The sequence below is a fragment of the Chrysochloris asiatica genome, unplaced genomic scaffold (assembly GCF_000296735.1).
Source record: "Chrysochloris asiatica unplaced genomic scaffold, ChrAsi1.0 scaffold00005, whole genome shotgun sequence".
Lineage (NCBI taxonomy): Eukaryota > Metazoa > Chordata > Mammalia > Afrosoricida > Chrysochloridae > Chrysochloris > Chrysochloris asiatica.
Genome location: NW_006408523.1, coordinates 12,755,914 through 12,762,378, shown reverse-complemented (window position 1 = coordinate 12,762,378; position 6,465 = coordinate 12,755,914). Strand labels below are relative to the sequence as shown.

General features: G+C 36.2%; 1 protein-coding gene and 1 pseudogene across 1 annotated transcript in view; one reads left to right on the top strand and one right to left on the bottom strand.

Moving 5' to 3' along the window:
* The window catches only part of UBAC2 (UBA domain containing 2), a 226,999-nt gene that overhangs the window by 63,746 nt on the left and 156,788 nt on the right, over window positions 1–6,465 (top strand). The window lies entirely within an intron of this gene.
* Window positions 5,198–6,465, bottom strand: part of LOC102813470 — an 11,845-nt pseudogene continuing 10,577 nt past the window's right edge.

Sequence of the window (6,465 nt, the reverse complement as noted above, 5' to 3'; positions counted from 1 at the left end):
ATCTTGAGTGCCTTCCTACCTGAGGGGCTCATTTTCCAGCACTATATCTGTCAGTGTTTCTCTGCTATTCATAAAGTTTTCAGTGACTAAATATTCGGAAGTAGTACATCACTCTTTCTTCCTAATCTGTTTTACTAGGCATAATATATTTGAGATTCATCTATGTTACATGGTGTCATTGTTGGTAAGTGCTGTTTAGTGCAGAGGTTCCAACTCAAAGCGACCTTGTGTAGGTTTTTCAAGGAACAGCTGGTGGGTTTGAATTGCCATCCTGTGGTTAGCAGTCTGGTGCTGATCCTGTTGCGCCACACCAAGATTTCATGTTACATGTAGTCATAGTTTATTTCTTTACATTGCTGAATTGGAACTTATCATTTTTTGCTTATCCATTCACAAACTGATGGATATTTGAGTTTTTAAATTAAAAAGCCTAGAACCTCATTTGTTGTTGTTAAAAGCCTTTGAGTCAGTTCTAACTCATAATGACCCTGTAAAGGGTTTCCGAGGAGCAGATGGTGGATTTTAATTTCCAACCTTGTGGTTCAAACTGACCTTGCTGGACAGTGCAACGCCATGCCAGGACTCCTATACAGCGTCATTTTGAGTTGTAACCAACTTTATACCACTTAACAACAACAGCGATAGTAATAAATATGTAAGATATCTAATGTATTCCATTTTGCATTTTCCTAATGGCTAGTGATGTTTTTAAAATCTTTTCATGAGTCAACTTGCCATTTATATGACTTCTTTCAAGACTCCTTTAGAACAGTGTTGTTTGTTTACTTATTAATGCATTTTGAGAGTTACTTATTACTGCATTTTCTAACTATGATTTATCAGGTGGGTACTTTGCAAACATTTTCTTCAAGTATAGCCTGTCTTTTCAGTTTCTTAACAGTGTCCTTTGAAAAGCAGAGTTTAAAAGTTAGATGAAATCTAATTTGTCAATTATTTCTTCATTATGGTTCTTGCTTATTGTGTTCTAAGGAATACTTGCGTAACATAGGTTTGCAAAGAACTTCTTTTTTTTTTTCCTGGAAGTTTTGTAGTTTTAGATTTTTGTTTAAATGTGTGATTCATTTTGAGTTGGTTTTTGTGTCATGGAAGGTAGAAGTTGAAGGTTATTTGTGTATATGTTTATGTCTAATTGTTTTAGTCTCATTCATTGAAAACACTATACTTTTCTCCCCCCATAGGATTACCTAGGAAGTTTTATTTAAAAAAAAACCAAGTCATTTATGTGAAGATCTATTTCTAGACTTTATTGTTTGTTCTTTGATACATTGTTTATCTGTTTTTTTCAGTAGCACACTATCTGGATTATTTTAGCTGTCTATCTTGAACTCCAGTAATGAGTCTTCTAACATTTTTCTTCTTCAAAATCTCTTTGATATGATATGACATGATATAATATAGAATCTTCTTCAAAATAGTCCTTTTAAAAGGACTATTTTAATTTTTTTTGTTTTTCCTTCTGAATTTTAGAGTCAGTTTGTTAATTTCTACAAAAAACACCTGCTGGCAGTTTACTTGGAATTGTATTTATCTATAGTTTAGTTTGAGAGTCCTGGTGTGGCGCTGTGGGCTAATGCATCAGACTGAAAAGTCCTTTGAACTGCAAGGTCGGTGGTTCAAGCTCACCAGCTGCTCTTTGGAAACCCTATACAGGGTCGCTATGGGTCAGAATCGACTCAACAGCACTTAACAACAACAATAACATAGTTCAGTTTGAAGAGAAATGACATTTGAACAGTACTGAGACTTCCAATCCATGAACATGGTATATTTCTCCATTTATTTAGGTCTTTATTTCATCAGGATTTTAAAATCTCCAGGATATGTATTTGCAAGTATTTTGTTACATTCATATCTAAGTGTTTTATGTATGCTTATGTTATTTCAGATGGTATCTTTCTAACTTTTCCGTTTCCAGTGGTTGAGTATGTAGAAATGCAATTGATTTTTGTATATAATTATTGTATCCTGCCTGCCGGGTAAACTGACTTATTCTAGTAGCTTTTTGGTAGATTGTTTTGGATTTTTTATATAGACAGTCATGCTGTCTGATAATAGAGACATATTTGTACTATTTTCATTCCCTCCAGAAGTGTCCAAGAGTGCCATTTCCTATACACCTTTGCCAGAATTTATTGTTTTCTGGTTTTTTTGATAAGTCTAATGGCTAATGATCATGAACATTTCTTCATGTGTTTATTGGTTACATGATTGTTGTCTTTGGTGATGTGTCTGTTCATGTGTTCTGCCATTTTTTAATTGGATTGCTTTTTTTGTTATTGAGATATTGAAGTTTTCTATGAATTCTAGAAATTATTCCCTTATCCAGAATGTTGTTGGTTAAACTTATTTCCCTAGTTTGTAGGTTCTCTTTTTACAGGTTCAGAGAAGTCTTTTGATGTTTATAACTGTTTAGGTTTTTGGAGATTCCAGTCATTTAAGTTTATCATCTGTTGTTTGTGAAGTTTTAGCTATATTTGATAGGCTAATTATGCTATAAATTAGAGCCCCAAAGTTTACCCTATTTTTTCCTTGATGATCTTTATGGTTTTAAGTTTCACATTTAAGTGAGATGTGTACTTTACATGAGTTAGTTTTTGTATGTGGTGTGAGGTCTGGGTCCTGTTTCATTTTTCTGCAAATGCATATCACTTTTGCCAGCACCATTTGCAAAAGAGATTTTTTCCTCTTCATTTAGTGGATTCCAGTCGTTTGCCAAAGATAAACTGTCCACAGGTGAATGGATTTACTTCTGGGTTCTCAGTTCTGTTCCATTGTTTGATGTGTTTGTCATTGTACCTGTACCCATCCTGTTTTGATATGGTAAACCCAATCGCCTACTTTTTTGGAAATGAAAGAGACTGAGGATAACCAAAACACTACTGAAGAAGAAAAATGTAGGAATACTCATTCTTCTAATCTCAGAACCTATTATACAAAAGAGCTTCAAAAATTTCATTATCTGTAAATGCATTTTTTCCTCATACTTTTTGCAGACTCATTGTCAAGGTCATTAAAACTGCCTGGGTACAGGTACAATGACTTCACCTTCTTTCCAATGCTGTCATGAAGGCTATTAGTCTATAACTCTCTTGTTCAGTTATGTCTTTGTGCTGTCACTTTAGAATTATAGTTTGGTTGGAGTTAAGTTCTAAGTTGAAAAGATTTTTTTCCCTTTAATATTTTAATAGTATTACTCCACTATCTTATTGGCTTCACTGTGTCTTTTGAGAAAACTGAGGTCTAACTGATTCTTGTTCCTTTGTAGTTTGTTGATTCTTTGCCAATTTAGAATTTTATGTTTGTTCTTACATTTTGCCATAATGTCTCTAGGTATATGTTATCCTTATCTAAACTGCTTGATTCTCTAAGAGGCCTATAATTGAAACATTTTTATGCTCTTTAAGTGACTATATTTCTTTAAATATATTCTCTCTATCATTCCCCACCCCCCAGCCTTTGTGTTGACTTCTGGAAGAGTTCCTCAATGTTTTCTAGCTTACTAACTTGTTCTTCAACTGTATTTATTTTGTCTGTTGTGTTTTTCCTATGTCTACATGATCTGATTTCGTATTTCATCTCTGAATGTGTATATTAACATGGTTTTTAATATAATAATTTGGGGTGGACAGAGTGTTGAGAGGGGATCAGAGTTCTGAGTGCCTCTTACAAGTTCCAGAAACATCTAGTGCTGCTGATTCTCAAGCTCTTGGGAGGGTGTGCAGTGCTAATTAGGTGACTTCTAGGATTTCATCACTGCTTCTTGGGTATTTGACTGTCTCAGGTTTGCCAAATCAGTTGCTACTGTACTTCTGTTTTCCCGTTTAGAAAAATGTTAGCTATCGTCAACTTTTCATTTTGCTCTTTGTGGGTTTGTGCCTTTAAAAATACTCTGAAAGTCATTCTCATGATGTTTTGAGGAGCAAACAGGGGGATAAATCCATGTGCTCAGTCCTATTTTAATGTTGTGTTGCTTTCTTAAAGTGTGTGTGTTTAAAGAACACGTGCAGCTAGGCAGGCGAGTTCTTTTCTCTCCGTGATTGTATCTTGCCTCCACCACAAACATCCAGCATTTTCAATTAGGTCACTGTCCACTGTGTTGTCTTCAAAGAGTACTTTTTGCCTGAAAACAGTCGAGATAGTATACCACAAGAGCAGTCTTTGTGTCGCTATGTTATGTTGTTTCCCTTTCAGATCCTATTTTCTGAGACTCTTAATATTGCAGTTGATGTTGTATCTATCTTTACCCAAACCCAATCACACCAATTGTTAGCTTCTCTTTAATGCCCACCCACTGTTTCTGGACAAATTGTTGGCGGCTACATACTGTTTTCTGTAATCTGCTAAAGGTGAAAGAAATGAGCAGGAGCGCACTGGGTTTTAGGATTTGTGTATAGGAATGTAATGTTCTTCTAATCTCTGTAAATATTCAGTCTCCCACAAAATAAATCTCCTAATCTCACAAGATAAATCTCCTAATCTCACTTTAGTGGCACTTTCCTGTTCTGATGTCCTTTTTTTTTTTAAAGAAAAATGAAAGCTGGTTTTGATTTTATCACTAGTCATTCTTTAAACATGATCATGCATATGTAATATTCTATGGAGACATCGCAGTTTTTAATGTTAGTTAATAAAAACTAAACATACAACATACATCCTTACAAAAAAAAAAAACAATCCAAAATGTTTACTTAAAACTTTAAAAGTCTTACTAATTTTTTTTTTTTTTTTAAGTTTGTATTGGTACCATTTGTACTACACAGTTAATTTAAACAGTTTCATTTTGGCTACTCATGCGAAAGCTGCAGTAGGAAATAAAGTTATATAGGATTTTAAATAGCAGAATAGGCAGTTTTGCCATGCAGGAAAAGCAGTGTTAAATATTAGCCCATCCATCTACCCTCCCCCCAAAATCCACATTTAAAAAATATTTAGTTCTAGTCACAGAATTTTTCTCAGTAGAGACCCCAGTGCAATGCATACCTAGCTGCCTTAGATGGTTCATCTGAAGGACACTTCCCCTTCAGAGTAAAACTTGACTGATTTTGGCACAGAAAAGAAGTCATAAGAACAAGAACATGATTAAAAAAGAGAGAGAAGAGGAACAGAGGAGGGAAATGAAGAGGAAGACTTGCAGAATGCTGTCTTCTTTCTATAACAGGGATTTCTTCCAGAACTCTTATTGCAGCATGGATTTAGTTGGCTTGGAGGTAGTCTCATCATTCAAATGTTTCGTTGTGTGCTTGAGAACATTTAGAAGACCTTTGACACTATATGGAGGTTGGGCCTTAAGACCCCTGTTACAACCTTTCATATCAGTTTTTGAAGTTTTGGCAAATGCTCCCAGTGCATGTACGTGGTCGTAGAACTTGCTGAAGCCCACCATTACCCTCATGCAGAATGACTCTGTCTCTTGGTTTGTCAATGTGCTTCTTTGTTCCAGGGTTTCTGGCAATACTCGGCACACACTAATCGTGGTGCTTAAACAATCTGGAGTGTTTTCCATGGTAAACTCTTATTTTCTTAAACAAATTTTGGCATGGCATCACTTACGGCTTTCAGCATTAGGGTTGCTTCAGCATAAAACAACGATGTTGGATTTGCCAATTCATTAATTACTTCATTTTCTCCTTCTGCCGTCACATTGTTAATCCTCTTAAGACTCAGTTCTCTGCTATAATCGCTGAAATCCGTCTGTATGGCAGGATTTGTCATCTTGCGTTCATCAAACAGGTGTGTGAAGGGAAGAGTTTCTGCAAACTGTCTAGCAAATAAATGCCTGTTCTCACTCTAGGTAAGTGCTGGGTGGGAGAACATGGGGTGCTTCTCAGAGCTCCCGGAAGATCTTGTAATGCAGCTTCTAACCTCTAATAAAATTTATAAAACTGCCTTAATTTGACCATTCGTGGAATGACTGCACCCCAGGCCTTCTCTTGGAACTTCTCATCTGCTGGCTGGATGCCGGATTGCCTCATGATTGCAAGCCCTCCAAGATTCCCTCTGCATCTTTTAATACTATATTAACCTGATGATAAATTTCCTTCTCAGACTCTGTAGGCTGGGCATTTTCAATATCAAGGAAAAAAATTTGGCCCCTGCTCAAGGTTTGTGCATGTCAAAACATTCAGAAGAATCCCCCTGTGAAGGTACCTTCAGTCTATGCTGATGATTCTGTCCTGGTCCCTTTACTTGGTGAGTGAGCCTCTAGATTCTCTCCGACCTGCACTCTGGCATCCCCTCTGCAGCACTAGGGGGAGCCCAGCACTGTCCCTGTGGTGGAGCTGCAATGAGCCAGGCAGTGGCCATGGTAGTGACCACAGTGGCTCCCTTCCTGTTCTTCTTTTTTCGTTTTTTTTAATTTAAGGTTTTTATTGTGGATTGAGTGAAAGTTTACAGGGCACATCATCAGTTTCACATTCAACAATTCATATAACTTGTTTCATTACA